The 16,648-nt window shown below is 42.3% G+C and overlaps 1 long non-coding RNA gene across 1 annotated transcript; it reads left to right on the forward strand.

Moving 5' to 3' along the window:
* Nucleotides 1–247: 247 nt before the first annotated feature.
* LOC146832757 (uncharacterized) lies at nt 248–11,678 on the forward strand. Its single transcript, XR_014961335.1, has 3 exons — nt 248–420; nt 10,305–10,371; nt 10,739–11,678. It is a non-coding gene; the product is annotated as an uncharacterized LOC146832757 (long non-coding RNA).
* The last annotated feature ends 4,970 nt before the right edge of the window (nt 11,679–16,648 follow it).

Below are 16,648 nucleotides of genomic sequence, written 5' to 3' on the forward strand. Positions count from 1 at the left end.
ATCTAAACACGTGCTCTAGTTTTATTTTTCATATTTTTTGGGCCTATTAATGCACTTTAATTGCTGGGCTCGGTATTTTTACATATAAACTAATCTAATAGGGAAGCATGGTTTTAATTGCCGCATTATCCATGTCTCACATGTTTTAGTATAAAAACGGAAGTGAGGATTGGTTCCTATCTCTCTTTGCGGTCTAGCTTTTTGCATTACGCTCACATATCCTTCATCGGGAGGGACTTCCGGAAGTACTTCCGCGTCATACCCTGTTAGCGTGGTCCTACCACAAACTTCCACTAATTATTGGTGGTCGTATTTAAACAGACTTTGCAAACATCTTTTCTCTCGCCAATATCCTGTGGGCATAGGGATGCCGTTAACACGGAAAGGATCTGGACTCTAACACGTGGCTGAAACCATACTGTAAGTAAGCTTCGATGCTCTGTTGGTGTATTTTTTTGATTTGGTATCCGTTAACGCATTACGCTTTATAGGCATACGTTAGTATGACGGGCATATGTTGGCAGACTGTTTGTTTGCTTTTTTTGGACATTGCTGTAGGTATACAATTTGCCTCTGACATACATTTGCTAGGTAATGGCGAGTTGATAATTTTTTTTGAATATCTTTGAATAGGTAGCATTATTTAGTCTTTCTTTTTCTCTCACATTTAACACTGTTTTTTTATGTAGGGTCTGTGGGATTGTCGTCTCGTTTGTTCTTGCCCTCTCGTGTCGTTTCCATTTTTCGTTTGTGCTCGATGATGGATCTTTTATATTTGCAAATGGAGTGATCCATTTTGTTTTGTTGCCTTTCTGGTCCTTATTTGGATATGTTTTTGAGCTCTTCCGTATGCCATCATGCTTTTCGTTTTGGTTCTAATTTAATTTTTGTAGTTAGTAATAAAAACCCCTGCTGCCTTTAGTGAATATCTTGGATATACTTGACCATTGTTATTACTAAACATTTAAACAGTTTCCTGTTTTCTATTATTTTTATAGGTTCTAAGCGATCACTGCTTTGTTAGTGGCCATTACTCGGCTAGCATAACGTAATTCGTTATGGACTTAAAATTTTGGAGCAGTATCGCTCTTTTTTCCTGGCTTCCTGTTCCCTATAGGATGAAACTCTGCAAAAGACTTATTCTTCAACGCAACACCCATTTCGGGCCAGGAGGCGTTTAAATATAGAGGACATTCCCGGCCGAGCGGGCGCTCTGCTGACTTACTATTCTGGGTCCCTATCTGGCCAGTGCTTGCATTGCTGCTCTGCATACCTGTGTTGGCGAAGGTCTTTCCCCGCCGCCGCATCCTTTCCACCAGCGCGGCCGCAGTGAGGGAGGGACTACAAGCCCCACGATCCCTTGCGGCAGGAAGCCGTCAATGCAACACCCATTTCGCGCCAGGAGGCGTTTAAATATAGAGGACATTCCCGGCCGAGCGGCGCTCTGCTGACTTACTATTTTGGGTCCCTATCTGGCCAGTGTTTGCGTTGCTGCTCTGCATACCTGTGTTGGCGAAGGTCTTTCTCCGCCGCCGCATTCCTTTCCACCAGCGCGGCCGCAGCGAGGGAGGGACTACAAGCCCCACGATCCCTTGCGACAGGAAGCCGTCAACGCAACACCCATTTCGCGCGAGGAGGCGTTTAAATATAGAGGACATTCCCGGCCGAGCGGGCGCTCTGCTGACTTACTATTCTGGGTCCCTATCTGGCCAGTGTTTGCATTGCTGCTCTGCATACCTGTGTTGGCGAAGGTCTTTCCCCGCCGCCGCATTCCTTTCCACCAGCGCGGCCGCAGTGAGGGAGGGACTACAAGCCCCATGATCCCTTGCGGCAGGAAGCCGTCAACGCAACACCCATTTCGCGCCAGGAGGCGTTTAAATATAGAGTACATTCCCTGCGTCGCGGGATCGCGCGCGGGTGGCGCCGGGTTAAGCCCGGGACAAGGGCGGGTCCGTCTGTGGCCGTCAGGGGCCAGAGGAGGCCAGGCCGGGCCACCCCCTTAATATTTTCTCGATAAGACCACTTTCGCAAGGTACTGTGACATTTACATTTGTTGGGACTATTAGTGTTGCTGTTGCAAGTTGTGGATATAAGTTCGTTGCACAACGCTGTGCACTTCGTACCCTTTCGTCCCAGGAATACTGGTTAATCACAGACTTGTTTCGATACACAATCCTTACTAATTTGTGTTTTAAATAAGGGTTGTGCTGTGGTCTACTTTTGTTTTTAGCGTATGTGTCATGTGTAATGTTTAAATAATCGAAATCATTTCATAGTAAGTGCTATTTTAATTTCAATTGGTTGTTTTTGTTTGCCATATATTTTATCTATTGTATTCTCAGGCAACATGTCCAAGTCAAGTGGGACCCCTCGCCTTACTGTATCTACACTTGACAATTACTTGGTCAAAGTTGTAGACAGTGGCGGCTGGTGACATTTGAAAGTGGTAGGGCGCACAATTTGTGGCTGAGCGCACTATGGCGAGCGAGCGTAGCAAGCAAGCCTGACTTGCGCTGCTCATGGCTGATGTGAATACCAAAATGTGCATCTGACATTACCATGCTAAGATAACTTTACTTATTTTCCCCACAGGCTGCTTAATGCTGGATAAACTAGAGTCAAAACATAATTATCTTCATGTAAGCCCCGGAGTGCAATAATTTGGTAGGATGCACAGATATGCTTTTCAGTACGCATCCTTGGGGCCCACCTTTACAGTCACAAGGGTGACACTTGTCCTGTAAGATTTGCGCTGAGAGACTTTATTTTTATCTTCTGTAGCAGAATCTCCCTTGTCACCTGGAAATAGAGACAGTAATGAAGCCTGAAGGTGGTAAAGTGGGCGGGGATGAAGAAGGTTGCTTCTCAATTAAATCGACTGAAAAGTATCCCAAAATGTATGCGTTTCTGATGACTTTGTGAGCACCCCAGACCTTTGAACGCAGGCAGGAGGCATCACTCTCTCAAGAAAGCCTGTTTATGTGCAGAGACGCTAAGAGCCTCGGCAGAAAAGCCACAGCTTCAAGTCATTGCCGCTTTTAATGCAGACACATTTACGGATAAAGGGGACACTGAGGGCGGTAGGTGCGTGCGTGGAAACGTACCTGGGGATAACACGCGCTGCGAGAGACGGATTAGACTACAAAGAACTATCTGCGCCGAGGTGATAATCGACAACTAAGAAATAAATAACGTGGAATTGGTTGATGGATTCATCAGAGGTAAAATCGCTGTTCTGATAAGAAAAGAACGAGAAAAGAGAAAAGGGAAGTCTTCCTGCGCGTCGTGAAAGCCAAATGGCTAGTAGTGGAGCACAAACCTGGGGGGGAGAGAACTGTATAAGGTGGTAGCCAAGCCTCTTACAAGAATACTACCTACCTTATAAGAATGGTGCCACGATGCTTGCACACATACTGATTGTCGTTGTGACATCTCAAAGTGCCAGACATGAAAGGATAAGAAGTGCAAGTTTTGCGTTTTAAAGCAAAAACGGGACCAGCAATCCAAGGAAACAGAAAAACTCCAGCATTTTAAAAAGACTTCAAGCTCTCTGCCACGGAACCGCCCTTCCCCTTCCCCCTCCGCTCTAGCCTCCCCCGCCGTACCCTTTCCAACAAAACCCAAATACCAACTTTTAATCCATTGGCTGCAGTGAAAATAATCTCTGGTGTTGGGAAGAGCCAAGAAGCCTGCACGTCACGAGTATTTACAAGGACAATTGAAAGTGCACCCGCTCGACGATGAAGGTGTAAATGTAAACACAGTGTTTGCTATAAGTTTAGGCATCACGTGCATGGCACCCTCACGCCCTGTATTACATCTTTTTCTAAAGCAGACATGGTGCAGGACGGTCTTGTGTAAAGAGCGTTCACCAGTGTGAAGTGCACCCTCTACTCACAAGTAATTTCTGTAAGTGCACAACACATGCGCTGCTCACTGATGCCTGCCGTCTGTGAAAAGGATGAGAGACATAGACCTGCTGCTAATGTTTACAGTTCAGCACATTATAAATGGAACCTGCCTCTGATGGTCTCTAAGTGCTTCGTGCACGTGCAGTTTTCTTCCGTCATCCGGCTGCACCCCTACAGTTTTACAACTGCACCACCAGTCGCGGGTGGGTGGGGGGGGGGGATGATTCCACGTGCTGATATTAGCGTGCTGCTTCTTCCTGGGTCTGAGAGTGGCTTCGCCGGGTGCCTCGGGCCTACGATGGGCCTCCCCTCTCTGGCGCCTGCTCGGTACTAGTAGTGACGTAATGCTCCACGCATTGTTTCAATCGCAATATGTATTATTGCATCAAAAAACATTGACAAAGACCATAGAAGTACGAAATTCAAATATTTTAGGAATGTACTCGTGACGCCATTATATAGTGTACTACTTGCTGTGGTAACAGGCAATTCCACTTACCAAGTGACAACATCGATCGATCAGAAACACATCCGAATGATCCGATCCCAGTCTGTGGCGTGTGAGAGGCTGGAGGGAGAGTGTGGTGCAGTGCGGGGCTGTGACTGTGGCCGCCGGTGCCGGTATCCGTCCCGAGCAATGCACAAGCTCCCGCCTCCCATCCATTGTCCAATCAGGAGGCCTGGGACTGGCGCGAAGGAAAGGGGCGTGCTCCGGTGAGGCCACCCACTGCCCTGCCCCTTGCCATTGATTTCAGTGGCGCTATGCTGAAGACGCCTGGGGCGCAGCACAGGCGCCCCATTTGAAACCAGGCATTTTCCGCTTTCTTTGGCCACTCCCTTCATGTTGACATCACTCTTTTCACATGTGCTTCCAGGGCGAGCAATATTCCTCGCCCCGGCCCGCACATGCAAGCAGGAGGTCTCTGACCTGCTGTGACCTCGTCGTCCGTGCCATGGAAAAAAAAAGTCAGTCAGACAATTGAATTTAATTTGTATTGTTGTAGTTTGGGACTATATTGTCTATTGTTGTGATAGACACATGGGGCAGACAGAGAGCACTTCTTTTGAGGCTGCTGCAGAGGCTGGTAGGGCAACGCCCCATTCGCCCCTATGCACCAGCCGCCACTGGTTGTAGACAAGATCAACAAGGAACGCAGATTATCTCTGGGTCTAGCCAGTAACGATAGACCGGAGATAACGAGTCAATTAGTTCCTGCTGAGATCCACCCTTTTGATGATATCCAAGTCTCGGCCCCTATAGTCTCTCCCGTGAAGGAGGGTACATGTGTTATTGAGTCAACTCAGGTTTCTCCGCTAGACACTGATGTCGCTGGGGTATCTGATACTCTTAGGTCTTCCAACGATATTGTTGTTGTGACCCCCGTGGTTCCTAATATACATAGGGTGTTAAGATCAGGGTCACATCTTAACAGACCGGTTTTTTCTAAAAAAGGGGACCGCAAAAGAAAAAAGAACATTGTTTCTGTTTCTAATACAGGCCCCTCTGAGCATATCTGTTCTAATAATGAGGTTCATTCTACCCATATGACATTAGCTCCTGACCAGCTCGAGTTGCTAATTGGTATGATTGACAGTAAGTTAAATAATATTATCATACCTCTTTTAGATAAACTTGAGGCTATATCTAGGGAAGTGAGCAGATTAGGCGAAATGGTGCAATCCGGTTTAAACTCTAACAATAGCCCTCAATTGCCCAATGTGGCAAACGGGACTGTAGGCTTGACCGGTAAAAGCATGCAACCCCCTAATAAGCAATCCAGTAGTGGCCAGCTATGCGCGGGCACTAATACTCCCACACAGTCAAAGAGTAGGATTATTCCTGCTACAGAACGACAAGGTTCTGTCGGTAATGTAACACGATCTGTTTCTGGGAGTGAACTTAGTGTTATCCCAGCTATACCTGCTTGTCCTATTGGTATCACCCCAAACGTAGTTACACATGCCCCGGGAAGTATGACAAGGACATCTGGAAGGGGGATTCTCAATAATCGAAGCCTTTCGCAACCAAATCTGCCCCCTGATTGCGCACCATATGTGGCTGTCCTGACTAATGTACCACCCATCAGAGAGGACAGGCCCTACCACTCTGTGGAATCATATGATTCCCTTAAAAACAAAACTGTGGCATGGCTTAACCGCGAATGTGGTTTTCCAGTGGCTATTGCGGATCAGATTTTGGCTACTACTAGAACTAACTGGATTGGAATGTCCCCTAAAAACATTCCTGGGGATTGTGTTATTATAAATTTTAGTTCTCCCCACCTTGCCACGACAGCTTTAATTAGAGCTACGTCCCGCCCTAGTATTGACCAGGGGATTACACTCCGCCCTCTTGGTTTTTTCTATAGTCAGCATATAGAGCACTTTTCAACGCACCGAGGGGGAGGGAAAACAAGGAGGGAAGGGGTGTCTAGCTTGGTAAACAGTTTTCAGATAGATACTGATAACCGTTTTCAATGCTTGAGTGGGTTGGACCAAAATGATTGACAGGAGGACAGTGTTGCTTTAGGATTAATAGAGCCCATATTAATGGATAAGATGGACGTCACTGAAGTCTGTTTGGATTCTGAATTAGAGGCGGGTCTGGTACCACCGGTAACCCAGGGGATTCAAGTCCTATTGGATACAGGCTTAACTGTATGTTTGCCTGGGGTGGAGGAGGCAATTCCTGGGTCAACTATAGTTTGTATGACTAAGGGTAAAGAGGGAGATCTAGTAGGTCACCCTGAGTTATACAAGGAGACCCCTATCATCGTTGCTCCCCAACAGGGCAGTAATCGTATTAACTTGGGATCAGGTATCCATGGATCCTCCGGATGTTATATTGTAAGTTGGAATATCGCGGGAATTAGATCAAAATCAGATAGTCTGGGGTGGACGGAATTCTTAGATCTTTTTGATGTCATCTGTCTACAGGAAACTTGGTGCACCGACTTTAAAGGCAATTGTGGTTTTAATTCATATCAGTTACCCGCTACCGCTTCAGTATCTGGAAGAGCCAAGGGGCGTCTACTTGTCCTGATCTCAGTTAAAGCCCCTTTGTCGGTTATTAAATATGTTCAGGTTGGGGCTCACTCCCAGCTTTTATGGCTGCACATAAGCCGAGGTAGGAACATTCTTTTAATCAATTTTTACAATAATATTTTTAATGATTCTAGGGATCAGCCGGTCAAAGATCTTTTAAGGGCACTGGTAGACTTCTTTAAGGAATCTAATGAAGCCTTTGATTTGTTTTGGGCCAGGGATTTTAATATTACTACCTGTCCTTTCTCAGAGGTTAATGTCTGCGGGTTGGTGGACGATCTTGAGGATGGGATTCTTCATTTTCAACATAATCATTACGGAGACGCCCTAAATAACCTTCTTGCTACATATAATATGTGTATTATGGCCAATGAGAAAAATTCAAAGGGGGAGATTTGTCCTACCTTTACAGGTCGGGGAATGAATTCAATAATAGATTTTATCTGTATTTCCCCGGGCCTTGAGGCTTGGATCACGGCCCCTAAAGTAATAGACATCCAACTTAGTGACCATAAATGCCTGGTAGTAAAGGTTATGTTATGGGATAAGGATGATGCCAGTACTCTGGGCCGTACTATCACTAGTATTGAGGCCGAACGCCCCAATGGTACAAGACTTAGATGGAAGGGGGATAAGGCCGACATTACGTCTGATTTTATCATCCACAGTTGCCTAGCAGATATTATCGCGATCCTAGAAGATAACTCAGGTTCCCTTGGCTCTATAGAGCATTTTATTAATATTAACGCGGCCATCAACTCCAAACTTACAAGTACATCTAAGCACAAGGAGGATCGACCGCGGGGTTGGTTCAACTCAACTTGCACCCTGGCCCTGAGGGAGTTGAAATCTGCCCTATCAACCAAACCTAGAGATAGGGGTCTGGTCGTAGACTTAAGATCCAGATATAAAGAAACCCTCAAACGCAGGAAATTAGAACTCCAGCAGGAGGCATGGGACAACCTGACTAAGGCAGCTGAACTGAATAATTGTTCCCTGTTCTGGAAAACTGTCAATTCTCCATTCCTTAAAGATGACAAAATTCCGGAACTAACCTCGAACGTTATGCAGGCAGAATGGGTCTCGCATTTCTCTAAAATTTTCCAGTCAGATGGTGCTTCTCATGTTGTAGAGAATAGATGGCCGCATCTTTTATTAAATTTTACGGTACAAGAAGTTTTAGACAGCATACGGGACAGCAAAGGGGGTAAAGCTCAAGGCCCAGATGGGGTACCAATTGATGTATACAAGTTGGTCCCAGAAATATGGGGGCCTTTGCTTACCAATATTTTTAATTCAGCTGTTAGTAATGAAATGCCCCCGACCTGGGAAGAATCCATTTTAGTTCCAATTTTTAAGAAAGGTAATCGTGGGGAAGCTAAGAATTACCAACCAATTTCCCTGCTGGATTCCTCTGTAAAAGTTATGAGCCGAGTGCTCTTAGTGAGATTGGAGGAATGGGTGGAGGAAAACGGTATTTTAGCTGAGAGTCAGTTTGGTTTTAGGAAAGGTCGTGGCACGATTGAGCAGTGCTTAAATTTAGAGCTGCTCATTAGCAAATATACTTTGGCCAAGACTGGCACGATTTACCTCTGCTTTGCAGATCTAAGTAGTGCCTTTGATCTGGTGGATCACGGCATTCTTTGGGCAAAGTTGTTAGAAATGGGGGCCCCGGATGGTATTGTCTTCTTTTTAGCACGCCTATATACCAAACTGAGAGCATGTGTCCGTTATGGATCACAAGGCGAATGAACACTCCCATGTTTAAGATCGGGCGTGGAATACGCCAGGGATGTGTGCTAGCCCCACTGCTTTTTATACTTTTTATTAATGAGATTGATTCCTTTCTGAAATCTTTGTCAGTGGATGCTCCCAAAATTAACAATGAATATGTCCCTGTGCTACTCTACGCGGATGACGCGGTTTTAATCTCACGTACACCATACGGTCTCCAACAGCTGCTGGATGGTTTTATGCAATTTATCAAAAGCAGAAAGTTAGTTTCAAACAAATCTAAAACTTATGTAATGGAATATGGTCGCAGGCTAGGAAAGAAACAGCCCTCTTTTTATATAGAGGGCCAAAAGGTCCAGGCTGTGGATGACTTTTCGTATTTGGGGGTTACTTTCTCAAACAATAATTCTTGGGTAAACGAGCATAAGAATGTACGGTCTAAAATGGCCAGGAGCGTGTATGGAATCTTTACCATGGCTACCAAATTGGGAGATAGGCGGGTAAATGACATGCTGAAAATATTCCAATCACGGTGTGTTTCAATTGCCTTATACGGAGCTGGTATATGGGGCTACGCCCCGGCAGGATCTCTCCAGGTAGAGGAAAATGATTTTTTGAAGAAACTTTTGTGCCTACCAACCTCTGTCTCTAACGCCTTAGTGCATAACAAATTAGGCATTGACTACCTTTCCGATTTGATTTTACTTAGACCATTGATCCTATGGCGCTCCATATGGACCAAAGAAGAGACCTCTCTGTGTAGAGCTATTATCTCTGATTGTCTTACTTTGGACCATTACACTAAAATCCCATGGTTAAAGTATGTAATCGATAAATTTTGGGAGATCTATAACATCAACATTACCATGGATCACCATGGGGCAGATATGTTGTCCAAATTTGATCTTAAGCGGTGTTTTCTACACCAGGCTTCTACCAAACGACACCATATTAGCCTTAAGCTTTCATCTTATGCCTATTACCATGAAATGAATGAAGTTGTGGGTTATCAACCTTCTTTATCTCAAGTTACCTGGAAGGCACACAGGTATGTATTAACTAGGTTTAGAATGGGAGTAGCCCACAACCTGGTTGCCTTCCCGTCTTTGAACCTACCCCCAGCTGGTCCATGTCCATGTGACAACTCTACCCCCCAAAGCACTGTGCACTTTCTTCTGCTTTGTCAGCTGTATAAATATCATCGGATAGCATATTTAAAACCCTTGTTTGTTAAATTTGGGGTCAAATCATTACGCGACTGTATGTGTTTACTTTTTAATTTGTATCATCCCGATGTGTGTTTTTATACGGCTACTTTTCTCCTCAAATCCATTAATGTCAGGAAAAGTATGCTTTTTTAACTATTTTAAACAATGTTACACTGTCGATTTTTCTACCTCTGTTGTCTTTAATCATGTTGTCTTTTTAATTGTGCTTTTATGAACTTATTTTACGTTCGAATAAAGCCTTATGAAATGAATGAAATAACTTATTCTTCACGAGTTTTAAAGTTTTTACACTAGGTATGTGGAATTCTACCAATTGCCTAGCTTTGGCTCTTTACTCAGATTACTATTTAATTTTACTGTTTTCCTTTTTTCATGTGGTATTCAGGATTCCACTTGGATGTCTCTATTGATTTAACTTGCTACCCATTGTGTTCTCTCACAATATCTTATTGGTAAGCAAGTCATTCCAACTATGCCTGAATATGCTGCACATTTTGATTGGGCTATAAAGGTCACCTCATGTTTTAGTGGTGTTTTTGAACTATTGTGGCTATTTCACATCAACTATCTTTCTTTTATTAGGGATATCTTATTATCATACAGATCACCTGCTCGAGTGTTTACATATGTTGCAAACACTAGTTCTTTTTCTTTTCCTCACAGTATTTCCTTATTTCTAATTCTTCTTCTTTGGTCGTTTGCCTTGTATTAAATATTTTTTCCTCTATCACACAAATTTTCTGAATTGGGTATTTCCTTGTAATAACAAATGACTGTACATCCATATAGTGATTGTTTGTCTGTATGTTAATTTTTCAGCCCTGAAGAAGCCCATGCTTGGGCGAAACGTGATGGCTGGTTGATTTCTCATGAAGTAAAACAAAGAATAAAGACACTTTGAATTTACTTACGTGTAACTTGTTTTCTAGAAATTTGTATGCACTTAAATGCTTGTTGCTTATGTATTGCCTCTCATCCCATACAATTTAGTAAACAAGGTATCAGGTCAGGTTGAGAAAGAACAAACAAGAAGAAGATCATTAAGATTGTCAAAAAGAACGAGGGTACCAAATAGAAAATATAAAGTTCCAGAGTGAACCTATATTATATTTGAAGATTTTGAAAATCTTTATCTAAACGGAAAACCAGGAAATAACATTGTTGAAGGATCTGATGAAAGGGATTTGTCAAGGGGTGATATTTCCTCAGGGCTTGCACGATTCTAGAAGGGTCCACCTCCAGGCAGCTCCAAATCTGATTGTCGTTATGACACAGATTATTAGAGTGGCCAGGTGGGGCAAAGGGTGTTGGGGAAGGAACAGCAGGGAAGGAGATCTGTGGGAGAAAATCACAGGAGGCGTGACACAGATTGAGATTTAAATAACTATAACTGACCAAAGCGTACCATCTATCTAACCATATTCACCTGTGTTTTCCTACTGCTGGGCCAGGGAGAACTTGAGGATTGAGAGGCGACGATAAAGCACACAGAGATATTAGCTATTAACCCTTTTATCACAATGTTCACCAAATTACCAGTAGGGAAGAAATAGAGCTATACCTACCATGCCCTGCTCTCTAGTGTCTGTATTAATGTCTCAGAATTATACTTGTTCTGCTTATAATAATAGGATGAACCAAGGCGGGACCTGCCACGCAACTTTATACATGAATGTCTTCAGTTCTTAGGGATCTTAGTCCTTAGTTCAAATGTTCAACTATTCCAAATATTTCAATGTTCCAATAGTTCCAAATATTTCAATGTTCCAATAGTTCCAAAAATTATACACAAGCGTAATTGCTCACTGCATTAATTCAAGAATACTGATGCATTCACGAGTAACGGAATAAACATCTAGTATGCAAATGAGGTTCAAAAATTATCACAAAGCGTTCACATTGAAATATCCAAGCGATCCTGAACAGAATTGCAAGAGAGGACTCTTACCCCAAATCAAGGCAAGCATCAATGTGTCTCCACTCTACTCACAGCCTGGAGACCTCGGGTCACTTGTTCCGATGCCATCGAGCCGACCGCATCAATCACCTGTGCTGCGCTGGAGACGAGGAAGAATAACGAGACCCACCCAGGAAACAGCACGCAAATCTGGACGTCCTGAGGGTGGCGTGGCTACAGAATATGTACAGAGCAATGAAAGAAAAAGGCAAAGTTAACAGACAACATTAAAAGTATATAAAATAAACCAAAAACATGGAAAGAAAAGAGAAAATGTGCAGGTCAAGTGTAGTTGTCTTTTGTAAGCTGCCCAATGTCTCAGTCTTTGTGCAACATTTAAATTGCAGTTGTTGGCACAGAGTTCAGTGACCTCAATAGTTACTGGCAAGTTTGTTGGTCACATGGCATACCAGGTGAGCAGCTTGTTCTGTATCAGTGTCGGTGACAGATCAGCCAGTAACGTGCCGAGAAAGCACAGTGCATTTTTCTGCAGGGTTTGTTCACACTGGCAGTTACACAGCGCCGTGTGGTGGTGCCCCTAGAGCCGCAGCCCATAGCCATGACAGGATTTGAGACCACCTTAAAGAAAAGACTTTTGTACAAAGGGTGGATCCATTGAGAAATTATCACCAAAAAAAAGATTGAAAGGGAAGAAGGACTGACCAAAAGCTGAAAGCCTTTGAACTGTGGGATCACACGAAGATTTTACTTTTACAATTTTACAAAATAAAATTAATTTGATAAATAATCTTTAGAAATAAGTTTTAGATACTAAAATAGCGGAAGTAAAAGTGACTGAGCATCCAAAATCTAACATAAAATGACGATATGTTAAATTTTGTCCATGTAGTATTACAATACAAATTTTGATGTGGTTATTATTAACAGTTGTGATACCTGTCCTCATGGTAACTAATAATCAGAATACCACAAACACTAGTGAAAGAACGGTTACTAAGAAAACAACTACTACAGGTCAAGAACAAATGGATAAAAGCATGTATTATCATGATAAATCAAGTAGTGATTCGTCATTAAATGTATTCACTAAACTCCTTTACCAATATGTTAACGCAATGGATGTGAGTGATTGTTATGTTTGCATGAAACCACCTACTTCTGTCGAAGAAGATGTGGCATATCACCATCTTCCATTACCTTATAGTGTGTCTTGTAGTGTTGTAACTAGTTTGTTTTATGTTACTGGTAAGTTGCAATACTATTATAGTAACATGGATTTAGTATTTTCCGAAATCACTATTAGAAGAAATATGAATCCAGTACTTAGTGGTAAAAATGCAGATTTCATGGGAACAACAAATCCCATAGATATAACACATGCTCGTAGAAATAATTTAACATGTGTTTTGCGTGATGAAGAAAAAGATTTTCTAAATTTTGTAGAAGAAAGAAGGCAGGATTTCCAAAAGAAAGCGGTAGAGCAAAAGTTCCATATACCTCCATGGGCTGCTCTAGAAAGGGATTATAATAAACGTGAGACATATGCTGCAATGTCCCTGGACTTGTCAAAATTGGGGAAATTCTGTCTACATAGATTAAAAACTCAGTATAATAGTATTTTCATTGGTACTAGCGAATGTGAATAAACCTTCCTAATAATGGGGGGATGGGGACTAAAGTGGGGAACTGATCCTGTGTTCCCGGGAATTTTTTTATGTGTGCGGTAAAATTGCCTTTTATAGGGTACCTGCACAATGGTATGGCATTTGTTACATTGCCATTGTATTTCTGAAGGTATACCACTTTGCTAAGAACAATTAAATTAATGACATAAGTAAAGGACTAACCAGAAAGAAAAGAGCAAGTTTTTCAGAAATAGTAGGCGATATATTTGGTGCACTGATACCGTCAGTTGGAGTCATATTGAATTCACATAATATACATTAATTGTCCACAGTATTTGATCGTTTATCAACAGATACTGATGGAGGGTTCTTAATGCTCAATACTGAAATGGTTGCGATCAGATCTATGGTTCTGCAAAATAGACTTGCCCTTGATTTCCTATTGGCAAAAGAAGGTGGAGTCTGTGGCATGTTGAAAGTGCAGCACTGCTGTACATATATCCTGGATAAAAGTAAAGGTATTGAGGGATATATCAAGAATATTACAAAGATTCATAAAGACTTGACCCAACTGGAGGTTGACGGTGTATAGGAGAAATTCATTAAAAGTCTACCTAAAATAGGTATCTGGTTTTCCACTTTTGGAAGTAGTTTATTAGGGAAAGTATTAATCCCTGTAATTTCAATAGCATTAGTAATATTAATGATAGAAATTACCTATAAATGTTTCAAAGGAAAAATTAGAACTGGGTCAATGGTTGAAATAAAGAATAGAAGGATGGGAAGAAAGGGAGGAAATTGAGTTAGAGGAAATGAGAGTCAATCCGTATGGTAAGATGAAAGAAATGAACATAAAAGAGAGAAATAAAGAATGTGTAGAAAACAATGTAGGTACCAAGATTAAATTATAAAGTTGCCACTTGGTAATGATAGGTATTTTATGACAGCTCTAAATCCAGTATAGTTTGCCTATTCAATCTGAAATTTTTGGAAATATCCTGTTCTTCATGGTGGCAAAGTCTGCAAATGGGTGATACACTTGAGCCTGTCTTCTTCTCAATCTTCCAGGTTTCAATTGTCTGTATTGGAAGAAGCTTGAACATTTTAAAACATTTTACACATCAATTATGTTTGATTATTAGCACAAATGTAATGTAGTGGTTAAAATATATTAAGCAACATATTTATATATTTATTATGTCATTTTGTAGCTGTTAGTATTTTAAATATGAAAGATTGTGTAAAGATTACATTTCTAATGTATTTTTTGTACTATTTGTTTTTATATTTTTTTTAACAAAATACCGTCACTGGTGGTGTAAAAAACACTGTGCAAGTATTAACCACAGTAATGCACTGTATACAAATACATGAGTGTCCTTCAAAGTTTGAATATGTAAACAAAGTAGCCACCATTTTGACTGGTGGTGACACACTTACCAGTCACAAACACACTATTTGCCCTTCTAAAATGGTGGTCGCCTGACATTGCCGTCAAGACATTTGCAGTCAGACGTCTGTGGGTGTTCAACTCCAAGATGGACACAGTCATAGAATAACGTGTGTGAAAGCTGTGTCCATGTCTGCTGGCGATCGAGTATGTCACGGAAATGTACGCGGTGATTCAAAAGAGCTCACTTGCCTCCTAGCACTGCAGCCATCAAGAACCCCTCCACTTTTGCTGCAGTTACTGACCTCTGGGAGAAAATATTTTAGGTAAAAAAGGTGAGAGGGCCCCTGCCTTCTATCTAGCTAGAGGACCTGGAGTTGGTGGCACAGGAGGTCCTCTCCCTCTATGGGCAGCTCCATGGCTCACCAGAGGAACAGATACACGTCTGAAATGTATATGTGATTCTGTCTAACACTTTTTTTAAATTAACAGAGGCTTCAATGTCCCTTTGAGTTCCTGAGTGAAGTGTAGTGAGTGATGTTAAGTGTCAGATATTCTATTCCTTACATAGGACAATGATGTTCGGGATATCTAAGCACTTTACAATGTCAAAAAAACAACAAAGTGTGTGTTTCAAGCTCTAGATTCTAATTGGTGTGTATGTAGAGATTTATCTGTGTATATGTTTGAATTACATGTGAAATGTAGAAATCTCACATCATGTGAATTAGAAAACACAGTATCTTGTCTTCACAACTGTACATATATATGTTTTCTGTATAAACCAAATAAATAGTATGTTTGCCATGTGTATCATCCTACAAATCACTAAGCCTTGATCAGGAGTCTCCAAACAGTTTATTGGGAGCTACCAGTAGCTCCAAGACCCCATCAGAGATCTCTCCAACATAATGGTAACCTAATCTTTGAGTACCCAGGACTTTACATTTGATCTCCAGACAGCAAGGAGAGAGGAGCTTTGGTCACGCCTTCCAAGTGGCGGGAATAAGTTACAGCATGCTCTGCCCGACTAAACTACAGATCGCTCACAATAGCAGAATCATTGTGCTAGAGGGTGGGATAGTCTCACTTCCCCTGAAGGATGGATCAATATGGAACTAATGGCACAATGGATGACTGATGACTATTTCCAAAACACACAAGTCCAGTCAGCTACAGCTGCTCCTGCCGATGTTCAAAACCACTTGAAAGTACGCCTTAGGATTGCCTGTCGTGATCACTATACCACGACCTGCTTTTTGTTGATAAACCGCTAGTGAATCTGGATCCCCTGCACGATAGAGTTAAGGTCCTGGCCAGCAGTCCTACCCCTGCATTGGGTGTATGCAGGGCCCACAGCTCCTACACATTGGGTGGTCCTCTGATCCATAGTTGCAGTGCTGTTGTCCAAGTAAGGGGAATCTGCATGGAAATTTGTTATGTTGGAGTTAAGGGGGGAGGTTTCTCATCTCTGGCTAGTTGGGGATGCTGGAGTGTAAGGGTGGATGGGATACAGATCCCACAGTATCTTATAACCTGGATAGTACAGGGTCAGAATGATCCCCACAAAATATGTTAAATCCTAGTGTACCTGTAGCAGCACAATATAGACATTGAGCTAATTTAGGAAACACATCTGAAAGCATAAATACAGCATTGTGTCCATGTGAGGTGGATCGAACACAGATACACAGTACCGTACTCTGTCTATGCATGAGGAGCAGCAACTTTAATCTGTAAAGGACTACCCGTTTGCCCACTGGCGGTATCTATAGGTTCGGAAGAGAGGTAACTTC

Source organism: Triturus cristatus, chromosome 5_1 (genome assembly GCF_964204655.1).
Source record: "Triturus cristatus chromosome 5_1, aTriCri1.1, whole genome shotgun sequence".
Lineage (NCBI taxonomy): Eukaryota > Metazoa > Chordata > Amphibia > Caudata > Salamandridae > Triturus > Triturus cristatus.